The sequence below is a fragment of the Sinocyclocheilus grahami genome, unplaced genomic scaffold, assembly GCF_001515645.1.
Source record: "Sinocyclocheilus grahami isolate Dianchi unplaced genomic scaffold, SAMN03320097.WGS_v1.1 scaffold726.1, whole genome shotgun sequence".
NCBI lineage: Eukaryota > Metazoa > Chordata > Actinopteri > Cypriniformes > Cyprinidae > Sinocyclocheilus > Sinocyclocheilus grahami.
The window spans coordinates 406973-419907 of NW_015505905.1; positions in this window are offsets into that span (position 1 = coordinate 406973).

Consider the following 12935-nt stretch of genomic DNA (forward strand, 5'->3'; position numbering starts at 1 on the left):
AGTATGAATGAATGACGTAGCTTTGGAGTCTTCCTAACTGAACTTGCGCTGGAAGCTTTCATTTCCAGTGCAGTCCTGAAAGCCAGTGTTAAACCCTTAAATTTGACTGTGACCACAATTGGGAGCCAGTGGAGTGAAATCACAAGGGGTGTGATGTGGGTCTTTTTTGCCTTATTTAAGACCAAATGTTCAGCCTTCTGTTCTGGATCTTCTGCAGAGGCTTGGTTGCACTGGCTGGAAAGCCAACCAGTAGGGCATTGCAGTAGTTCTGTAGTCCCTCTGAGAACCACTGAATTGTGGGACCAATGGACCTGAGACATTTGGGACCACTGGGACCCCAAGAGCAAATTAATGAAGAAGAAGGAGTCCCTCTTCTCCTCGCTTTTTTGAGGAAGCTGCAGTAGTCGAACAAAGCCTCTGGCTAAGAACCCATGAAGGCACAAGTGCAGGCTTTGAGGCTAGAGCTTTTCAGCTGCGAAACTCTTTTATTGATAAATTCGCGGGCAGCCGCAGCGCTGATGGTAAGTTTCTTTTCGCGTCTCCGCGTGTGTGCACGAGTGCGTGTCTATGTGTGTGCATGTGTGAGAGAGAACAGGAGAAAGAAAGTGTGATTTCCGTTCCGATTTTCTGGGTTTTGGTTCTTTTACTGTTGTAGATATCCAATAGTATAACAAAAATATTATATATCTCTTCATTGTGTTTGGGCCCCCCCTGGACGAGCAAGCATAGGCACGTGCCTAGAATGCCTATGCGTAAATCCGGCCCTGCTCATTCCTTCAGAGAAGAGCAGAGAGGGGACAGTGACTTTTGTGTCCTGTTGTGAAGGAACAACAAGGCACCATCTGTTCAGTGACTGTAACGGGCAGGAGGGCGTATACAAATACATTTGTAGGGGTGAATTGAGGTAGGGAGGTGCTGTTCTATCAGAAAGACTCAGAGAGAAGGTAAATATTTACATGGTATTTCTTCTGTAAAGTGTTAAGAGATGGTGGTGAGTTACAATAATTCATGTATAGTTGTATAGAAAAGTTATTTGGCGTAGGCCCCGTCCTTTGTCCAAATCCTGGGGATGCAGATTTGGCTGATCCTGCCTGAAGATGAAGGCAAGGGCAGATACCCCCTATGGATGGACAGGGCCAACCTGGTAGTGGTGGGGAGGATGGAGGGGAACATCAGCGTACTGATGAAAATGAAACTGAGAAAATTACATCATTAAAGTAATTACAGTTTATACCCCAGGTGCCAAGCAGTGATTGGCCTGACCTGTTAGTATGAATGAATGACGTAGCTTTGGAGTCTTCCTAACTGAACTTGCGCTGGAAGCTTTCATTTCCAGTGCAGTCCTGAAAGCCAGTGTTAAACCCTTAAATTTGACTGTGACCACAATTGGGAGCCAGTGGAGTGAAATCACAAGGGGTGTGATGTGGGTCTTTTTTGCCTTATTTAAGACCAAATGTTCAGCCTTCTGTTCTGGATCTTCTGCAGAGGCTTGGTTGCACTGGCTGGAAAGCCAACCAGTAGGGCATTGCAGTAGTTCTGTAGTCCCTCTGAGAACCACTGAATTGTGGGACCAATGGACCTGAGACATTTGGGACCACTGGGACCCCAAGAGCAAATTAATGAAGAAGAAGGAGTCCCTCTTCTCCTCGCTTTTTTGAGGAAGCTGCAGTAGTCGAACAAAGCCTCTGGCTAAGAACCCATGAAGGCACAAGTGCAGGCTTTGAGGCTAGGGCTTGATTGATGGCCAGAGCAAACACTGTTTTCACAAATGCATGTTTTTATAGTTTACACAAAGACAGTGATATAATTTTCAAAGACTTTTTCAAAAGTTTGCATTTTCAGGCCCCCAAAACAGTATTGTCATGTTAATGCATTTGTATAGCGTTTTTATGGCAACACTATCAACGTCAAAGTGCTCCTAGAACTCTTAAGTATAATTTGCTAGCTGGGAATCTTCTGAGAGCTATCGCTTGGCCAACATGACCGCTGTACCCATGGCTGGACTTACCATTGGGCTTGAGTGGGCTGCAGCCCATGGGCCCCGCCTTGTAGGGGGCCCCGTCTTTGCCTGTTTACATTTGTTTGACTTGTTCATTATATGCCAGTCAGAATTCAGAAATTATTAGCCGCATTTCCACTGCGCACGCAAGATCTAAACGTGCCAGCTGGGGCTACAGCTTACAACTACGACATTCAAGGCCACAATCAAACAACATAAACTGGCATTTATGATTATTTCACATAGAAGAAGGACACAAAAATAATACGTGACGTATTCAATCGCGTCTGCACATTGGTTTGTTATCACATGGCTACTTTAAACAGCTCTATTAAGCCTTTAGCCCCAAAGAGCGCACATTTAGAAAGATGATAAATTCTCAAATGTTCACACCTCATTTCTTTACAGAGGATGATTCTATATTACTATATTAATGTTCCACTAAATTATGCGATCATCTGATGAGTTTTGAGCGCTCTCTCGTCTTACTGCCATTACACATAGTGGGGAAGAAATGTCATCAAAATGTTTATAAATAAAAAAAATAGCAATTTAACGAGTTTCTGTTTTTATAACAGTCCTATATCATAGGCATAGCTTTATCACACAAACAAGAGTCCTATTTTTTTCATATCTGCACGATCGCAAATGTACAATAAACAACAACTTACAGAGTAACTTTAAGAGACAAAATTCCGTTTTGCTCCATCAGAAAGAAAATAGAACAAACAGCAGAACCGCTGTGTCTCTGAACAACAGTGTTTTGTTCCTCAGCGTTACACAGACCAGCAAATGATTCAATCAGGCTATAAGTACAGTCATTTGCAAAGTTAAATGAATCAGCTTTTTAAACGAATCGGTTGATTCAACTCACTCATTAAGTCACTTGCTGCCACCTACTGGCGGTTGTAGATTCATTTTTTAAAAAGTAGCTTATTTAATTTTTGCAATCATTTAATATTTCTACATTAAAATTTTATATTTAAACTGAACATTTATGCACAATCCATCTATGAATTTAGTTGATAGTGATTTCATTTGATTGTTAAATAAGAACCTGAGATAAGAGGACACAGATAGCCTATGACAATAACTGAATTATTTCAGTGTTTTGATCTCTCAACTGAGAGAATGCATCCTGTTTATTATATTATAATGAATATTTAATATGACATTTAAACTTTGACTATAGCCTAGACATGTTGCATATTAATTGTACTATTTATGAACCTCAAAGCATATGTTTGTGTATTTTGTGTTACTCCATAATGATGTTCTATTTGAGGGCATTTGTAGTGTAGGTATAGGGCTCAAACATAACCTCAAGCCCAGGGGCCCCCGCCCCCCCAAGTCCTGTCCTGGCTGTACCCCATAACTGCCGCAGATTCATTTAGGCTTTTAACTTAGAAATGCATAATTCCGAGGACGTGGGCAGCCCAGAGTAGAATGTCATGTGCTGTAATTTTTGTCCATCTCTAATGTTTGGAACTGTATACCATTATATTTGACATTAGATAGTTTACAAGTTTTGAATAACGAATGACAGATTTTGGGAGAGCCTGCACATTGCTTTACATAATGAACATTACACATTTTTGTCATGGCTCCATCTTGTGGTGGATTGACTGGAACAAACTGAGCTAGGAGTTAGGAAATTTCTACTGCCATATGCTCAATCTCCAATTATTTTCTGTCTCTCCTCCTGACCATTAAAAAAACAAACAAAAAAAACCTCTGAGCAAATTTTATAAAAGAGATTACAACAAGACAATAAAGAGTTCTATGTTTCTCACGGCCCAATCTCATTTTGGGCTCCTTTCTCTCAGAACTTTTGCATGTCCTCAGTTGTGTCTATTTTTATTTCTCCAAAGAAAGACACTGTTGATACTTTCTTTTGTTTGTCACAATGACATTGTTGAGTCATTGTTCACATCATCTCACATTTCCAAACAAGATCTCCATCTTATGTTTAAGTGATTGATGCCTAGTGTTTGAATGTTTGCATCATCTTCTTACATTGCTGCTTTTAATGTTTTATTATTTTGGATTTTTATGCATAATTTTTAGCTCACAAAAGGAAATAGTTTTCCCTCATATATTTGAGTTGTTGCACCTTATTCTTCCATGATTGTGTCATCTCGTCAAATTTCTGCTTTCTGTTCCTGTGCATTCTTTTTAAATGAGGGTTTTTGCATTTTATTTAGCTCACATCAGAGTAGGATTTTTCATCTTCAGTATTTCCATCACTTTTCTGCTTTTTAGCACCCAGTTCCTGTGCATTTATATATATTTACAGTATATATATTTATACATCTTACATTGGAATAAGATTGTTCTGCCTCTTATGTATCAGTCATTAGTGCCATATTGCATGTTTTAGCCTGTGTGTGTGTGTGTGTGTGTGTGTGTGTGTGTCATCTTTGACACAAAGGAGTGAGACTGCCTTTTATGTTTTCTAGTTTGAGTTTTCTCAGATTACCTCAATTAATTTTTTTTTCTTTTTGTTTGATGGAAAGCTCTCCATCTAACATCTGAGTCATCTGTGCCTTATACTTGCAAGTTTGTGTTACTTTATCTCTTGACATTTCTGCTCTTGATGGACGTTTTTTTCATCTCCATCAGCTCATGTTAGATCAAGATAATTTGGCCCTTACTGTACAGTTGTAGAAAAACATTTAAGAATATTTATTATACACAGAATAAGAGGCAACACTTTATTTTAAGTTCTCACTATTAAATAGTCACTGAAAAAAATTGTTTCGTTGGATCAAAGTAAACCAATTGCTTCAACTTCTTACAAGTAATCAGTTTATTTATTCTCAACAGAAAAAAATTTTGTTTGACCAAATCAAATTTCTATAGTCAACTCAAACTAATAATTCACTTTCAACCAAATATATATTTTAAATGATTACATCACAAATTATCACTATAAATCTATTTGGATTAATTTACATTTTTACATATTTTAAAATCAAATATCCAGATGAATACAGATTACAGTTACAGTAATTTATTTTGTAATTCCGTAATTCTGTTGCATGTAACTAGTTACTCCCCAACACTGTTTACAACCGAGAGGAGACCTGTGTTGTATTGTTCATAAAAATGGTACTCGGACTTATCTTGAATGCTGCCCTCTTCCTATATAAAAAAAGTAAGATTACTTTTGCATGAGCAATCTTAAGGAAGCATCAAGAAGCTCACACTCCAGACTCTCGTCAACACAGTCAGGACTGTTTGCCTGCAGTTATGGATTACAGGTAATAATGTTTTAAGTAATATTTGGTTTCTTGTACAGACCGATGGCTTGATAAGACCTCATTATGTCATCAGTCACAGGTACTAATTTTCTGTTGCCTGTATTTACTTTTATTGACTCAGAAAGTGACAGTAGCGATTGACTTGCATTTAGAACCATGGTTTCAGGATTTTTTTTTTTCTTTTCTATGAAGAAAAAATGTCACATACATCTGATGGATGGCCTGAGGGTGAGCAAATTTTCATATTTATTAGAACAAAAACTTAAGTCTTAAAAATGTCTAAATGATATTGCATTACATAAAACAAGTGTCAGCAAAACAAATTATCTTATTATATTTTATATTATAATTATCGTATTACTTATTCCACTTTTTTGAGCCATTTAGCAATAATCTTTGATCATAATTGGTAACCAAATGGGAATTTTATTGTACGTGGGCTAACCTCCATACAGTATGTGAACAGTGAAGAGTAAAAACATGAGAATGAAAGCATACGCATAAAGAATCTTTGCTGTGAATGAGAGCTCTAGTTTAGCAAACTCTGACTTATGAAAGCATTTGAAAGTCATCAAGACTGTAGTTTTTTTTTTTCTTTGGAGGAAATTAATCCCTCACCCAAAGATGATGAATTCAAGATGGGGTACACTGTAAAAAATTATATAATTTTTTCCTCAAAGTTGTATATTGATTTATTAATTGATTATATCTATTAAAAACACCAGACTGGGAACCACCGGACTTGGGACCACCTGACTCGGGACCACTGGAGTCGGGTCCTCCAGGACCACCAGACTCAGGACCACCGGAAACAGTTCCTCCAGGACCACCAAACTCGAGACCACCGGAGTCGGGTCCTCCAGGACCACCAAACTCGAGACCACCAGAGTCGGGTCCTCCAGGACCACTGGACTTGGGACCACTGGAGTCAGGTCCTCCAGGACCACCTGACTTGGGTCAGACTCATAGACTGGAGCGGGTTCTGGTCCAGATCCATGGACTGCAGCGGGCTCCGGGAGAACTGGAGTGGACCTTGCTTCTCTCCTCCTTTTTGACCTTCGCTTGCGAGACTGAGACAGTGATGATTTGCTATCCACTGGAGCGGGCTCGGAAATCTCCGGGGGCACTGCAATGGACTCAGACGGGGAAGTTCTAGGGTAAGTAGATATCCGGGGCTTAGCCCAGAGACATCCATTTATGTGTCAAAATACATGGGATAGTTATATAAATATATATATATATATATATATATATATATATATATATATATATATACATATATGTATACATACATACATATCACATGTATATATTTACATTGAGTAAGTGGCTTTACAAAAAAAGCCAAGTATATATATATACACACACATACACGTATATATTTACATTGAGTAAGTGGCTTTAAAAAAAAAAAAGCCAAGTATAAGCCTAATTAAACACGCAGGGTTCTATACACTTTTTAAAATTTCTAACACTTGTACATTACACTGCACTTACAAATTGCATAAATAATATTATGAGATTAATGTTTTAAATATAAAAACGGCTAAATAAAAGTGCTAGAAAAAAAATAGAATGATACTTTTAAATGTGCAACTAAAATTACCATTAGGTGGCGGCAAACCACTGTCCTAACAAGTGAGTCACTGAGTCATTTATTCAATCTATTCTTTCAAAATGACTGATTCATTCAGGAATGAAGAAAGAAACAGTTTCTATAGCTGTGTCCCAAACTGAAGTGCGTGGACTCCGGAGTGCTCATTTGAAGTGCGATTGCGTCAAAGCGTCACGACTTAAGCTGTCCCAATTCAGAATGCGCCCTCCGAAGACCGCATTCCAAGGTCGATTGCGTCACCGCGGCGCGATGAAGGCTGACGTATTTCAAAAGCGACGTCAAATGCACCCTCCTTTTCCCAGGAAAATGAAGTGTACATCTGATGGACACTTCACACCCTACCATATCCCAGAATCACTTGCGCGCAGATGACGACGGTGTTTATATTCAAAGAACAGCGGGTGAGAGTTCTGTGGGGGAATTCACATTGAAATGTAAGTATTGTGTTTTAATTTACTCAAATACCTAGCGAAACAAGTGTTAAAAGCCAGGGTTTTTTTTTTACACAAAGCCCACAAACAATAAGACAACCACTATATAAGGCAACAGTCTTTCCCTTTGTTGTGTTTTTATAGTGCTGTCATGCAAGATATGTCTACAAATGTTTTACCCAAACTTTAGCACTTCAGTATTTTGTATGCATATGTGCTGCTGTGTCATATTTTCTAATGTTAAGATTGCAATGCAAACCTGTCTTTATATTTTTCATAAGTGTTTCCATTTTCTCTTGTTTTAGTACTATTCTGGAGAAAATTTGTCTGCTGGGGAAATACTTAAAAAATACAAAGTAAGCAAGTTGATAGACACATTTTTGCTGAAATTCATTGTGCTGTTGTTGTTAACAGGCATGGTTTATTTGCTCTGCCTTAGGATTGCAAGTGTCCTGGGACAGGTGAGGGAGAGAGCGGAAGCTGGTGGAGCTACTCAGGGAGGACATCAAACTCCAGAAAGAGGCAGAGGAGAGAAGAGCAAGGAGAGAATGGAGGGACTGTTTTCTCTTCTTGAGAGAATGCTTAAATACATTTATTAGACATTCTCCATTAGGCAAGAGAAAGCAGTGGGAAAAAATGGGCACATTACAGTTTTTCAATATATATTTTTTTTTTTACACATTAAAACAAATTGTTCTATACATTACTGAAAGTACTTTTTACAACCATTTACAACATAGCTTAGGTTTAACATCAGAAAAAACAACATCAGTCTTTAGGAGGTGAATCTCTTGGTGAATGGCCTGCACCTCCTCAGCAACTCAGGACAATGCGGTGGCAGTGGAACGAGGCATGTCAAACAGTCTGGAGACCACTCTGTATGATGTACCACTGGCAGACAGAAAAGAAACACCAGGGTCTGGATTGTGGCACCCCATCACTGTTGCTGTTTACTTCTCAGAAGATCCCGCATCACTGTCAGGGCCTCCCTGCTCAGCCGAAAACTGTTAAAAACCTGTCCAGCGCTGGCACATTCAGCTTTATCCTGCAGTACAGGGGTCTGGTCTGATTTAGGGAAAGAAGGAAAAGAGAAATAGTTTAGAGCTATGACAATGTAATTAGAAGAAATATTGAGATACTTTAGTAAACTACTTTTAGTAACTACTAATACCACATTGGGGAAAAACTACTAGTCATATTTAAAACCTTAGCTAAAGGGAGAGTTGACCCAAAAATGAAAATTCCAAACCTGGAACAAGGGACTGTTTTCTCTTCTTGAGAGAATGCTTAAATACATTTATTAGACATTCTCCATTAGGCAAGAGAAAGCAGTGGGAAAAAATGGGCACATTACAGTTTTTCAATATATATTTTTTAAATGTCACATTGTCAATGAAACAACCTCATTTCTGTAGTTTATTTTTGTGATGCAAGTTAAAAATGAAATAAGTTGTATACATTATTCATTTTTGTAGTGTAATTTATTTGTATATGAGCCTGAGTACTTTCTGTACATTTTTGTGTTTTTGTTTTGCATATTCACATGTAAATTTTATTTCACAAATAAAAGAGAAGTAATTATGTACATTGTTAATTTTTTTAATGCAGCTTATAATTTTTTCACAAAACATTCTCTAACTAATATCAATTATTACTGGTGCTTAATTATTATTAATGGTTTATGTTGAAAACTGTTTTTGCTGCCTTGTATTTTTGTGGAAAACGTGATGCTTTGTTTTTTTCAAGATTCTTAGATAAATAGAAAGTTCAAATTAATTTTTAAATAAAAACTTTTTTTTTAACATTATAAATGTCTTTCCTGTGACGTTTGTTCTTATCTATCTATGCTGAAAATACAGTTGTACATTACAGGAATTACTTGTTAAAATATATTTAAATAGAAAATATGATAATATTTCAGAGTATCATTATTATTATTTATTTTAACAGTATTTTTGATCAAATAAATGCAGCCTTGGTAAGCAGAAAGAGACTTTCTTTATTTTGCATAAAGAAAAGAAAAGAAAAAATCTAAACTATTGACCAGTATCATATACAACTTTAACAGAGCCGACACGAACACACATATAGGGTAGTCAGCTGATGAGCTCTTTGTTTGCTTTAATTCTCTTAATCAAATGTTTCTCTGTGTATGTTCTCTTCAGGATTTGTGAGTAGTGTTCTTTACCTGGAATTAGGCGATTAAATACTATTAAAAGAAAATAAAACTGACTGATGCCTTCAACAAAAGCTTATACCAACAATTAATAACCTTGAGGCTGATGGAGGGTTTGTCTTGAAAGGTTTTCACAAAACTGTTAAAAATCAATTCTCTATGGAGAAAATGAATGCATTTTTTTACTTCCAGAAACCGAATGTTGCACTCTGTTGCCTTTTTGATAGAGTTTGTTTACTGTAGAGAGTGCATGCACATTAACTGGACTGGCCTGATATAACAATACAATTTGTATTTGATATTGCTGTTGTTAGCTTTTATAGCCGTCTTGAAATATATTCTTGAAATGTAATCTTGACAAATTTGGTAGATTTTGGTTTCCCCCATTCAAGAAGATAGGAGCCTCGCTTTTATTCCCATGTTACACCTCTCTTTATCTCCTTGCACTGGCTACCGGTCGCGGCACGAATCAAGTTCAAGACGTTGATGCTTGCATATAGAACAGCCACAGGCTCAGCACCCGCCTACTTCCACTCACTACTACGAATTTACATCCCTTTCAGAAGTCTGAGATCCGCTAGTGAGCGACGCCTCGTGGTACGATCACAGAGAGGCTCAAAATCACTTTCCAGAACATTCTCGTTCACCACTCCTGGCTGGTGGAACGATCTTCCCACCCCTATCCGGAATGCTGAATCCCTGACAATTTTCAAGCGACAGCTGAAAACTCATCTCTTTCGAAGCTACTTGACTTCATCATAAAAAAAAAAAATTCTCTCTCTTTATTTATTCCTTCTCTTTCTAGCTTGTACTTATTTGAACAATGTCTAAGAACTTGGTATTACAACCACTTCTTGTGTCTGTTTGCCTCTTTAAGAAGAATCGCTTTATGTATCCCCCAATTGTAAGTCGCTTTGGATAAAAGCGTCTGCTAAATGACTAAATGTAAATGTAAATGTAAATGTAAATGTAATCTAATGTAGCCTAATTAAGGTTTTGAGAGTAAAAGTAAAGGTATACAGTATTGTTCTGAAAAAGAATTCGTTAGGATGGGTTTGCATTAATATTACTGCTGCACTACTGTGTATGTTGCATTACTTCTGAATATGCTCAAGGTTATTACATTTAAAGTGGCCTACTAAATATTAGGGGTGGCAGAAAAAAAATCGATACAGCATAGTATCGCGATATTTTCCGCGGCAATACTGTATCGATCTTTTATTATACTATTTGGTAGAATAAGAAAATCAATTTCTTTACAACCCACTAAATGGTGGTGTTGAGTATTTTTCTGGTGAGGTCAGCTGGGTCACCTTCAGCATGCAGTAAGTTAGTAAAATAAAGAGGGCGGTATCACGGAAAGTTATCAGGAAAGCCCCGTTCGCGTTTAAATCGGATGTATGGACTTACTTCGGATTTGTAAACAAGGAGGGGATGCAAGTAGGGATGCACTGAAAATATAGGCTACATATAATAATAATAATAATATGGCGCGCCCCCGGCAGTGTTCAGCGCCCATGTTTCACTCCTCGTCACTGCGCGGTTTCACGCTCCGCTCAATATTCCGATCTATGAATGTGCGCTCATGTACCGCTCATGCTCAGCGGAAAAGCAAAGTCCGCTCAAATAACGCGCTGACAGGAAATTTCTATGCAGTATAGGCCTACTTGTTCCGGTTTGCAGTAGCGCTACTGTGCTGTAACATGGTGTAGGCTAGTTCAGCTGTACTGGGCAACACTGCTACAATAATGCTACCTTCAGTGACGCTATGCTCGGCTCATATGCTCTGATAATAATAGCTTTGTAGGACTATACATTATTTGGATAATTAGTCAAACAACAACAACAACTTATATCGGATTCTGTTACATAGAAGTGAATAAAAATAATATATTGATATTTAATATTAAGGTAACACTTTTCAATAAGGTTTCATTAGTTAATGTATTAACTATCATGAATGAACAACACATTTATTACAGTATTTATTAATCTTTCTTAATGTTAGTTAATGAGAATACAGTTATTCACTGTTAGTTCATGTTAATTCAGAGTGCATTAACGGTTAACAAGCACAACTGTTGATTTTAATAATGCATTAGTAAATGTTGAAATTAACATGAACTAAGATTAGTAAATGCTGAAGAACTATTGTTCATTCTTAGTTCATTAACTAAAGTAGTTAACTAATGAACCTTATTGTAAAGTGTTACCAATATTAATATAAATTCTGTCCAGTTTTATTGTGTTACTTTCAGTAAAATATGGTTATTTTATTGGCTTGTGTTTTTTTTTTAAATTCAGTATCATTAAAATTAAGTTAAAAAGTCTTACAAAATTACTTTATATTATTTAATAAAATAATAGATAATCATTACAAAGCATTTTCGGTTTCTGTTTCGGCCCAGAATTTTCATTTCGGTGCATCCCTAGATGTAAGACTACATGTTTTATTTAATTTAAATTTAACAGTAATTTACTTTCAAATGCCCCAATTGCTGAAGGGTCTGCACAACTTTTTAGTACAATTTCAAGTTGCACTGTTCTTAATGGAAAAAATAAAAATAAAAGCCTGGTAACTACTTAAAGGGGTCATATGATGCGATTTTCAAGTTTTCCTTTCTCTTTGGAGTGTTACAAGCTGATTGTGCACAGATAAGATCCCTGAAGTTGCAAAAGTCTCAAAACCAAAGAGATATTCTTTATCAAAGTTAAGACTCTGCCACGCCCCCCTAAAATGGCTCGTTCTAACATGCCCCCACAATATCTACTTCACTATGTGGAAATATTTGCATAATGCTGCCCAAATGTGCACGCAAAGAAAGAAGGCGTGGTTTCAGTAACCGCAGTTAGTGTTGATGCAGCATGTCAGGGAGACGCTGTGTGTTTCTAGGAGAAAGCAAAAGCACTTTATTTGGCCTTCCGAAAGTAGATGCATTTAGGAATCTTTAAGATTACTTACAACAGAACAGCAATGCATTTTATGGACGACCGTTTCGTGAACCTAGGAGAGGAGGTAATTCTGACTTTGCTATGACAATCTGGCTCTTCTGAATCAGCTACTGTTTTGCTATTAGTTTAAGTATTTGCTATTGACTGTTCAAATGCGGAGTTTTGCGCATCGTGTGTGCGCGAGCGAGCGAGCGAGAGAGAGAGAGAGGGAGAGAGAGAGAGAGAGAGAGACATTGTGTGTGTGTGTGTGTGCGTGTGAGAGAGAGAGACAGGGTCACATCAGAGTGGAGTCAGCTGTGTGGCTTGTGTGCTGCAAACACATGCAACTTCATCACTGTGTCTGTCACGCAACTCTGTTCCCCTTTCGGGCTCTGTCTTTACATTTATTTTGAAAGATGAAGCTCGCGATTATGGTAAGGGGCGTTACATTTCCGACGAGTGCTTGCGGTGTTCGGCCAATCACAGTGCACTGGGTCAGCTGGCCAATCAGAGCAGACTG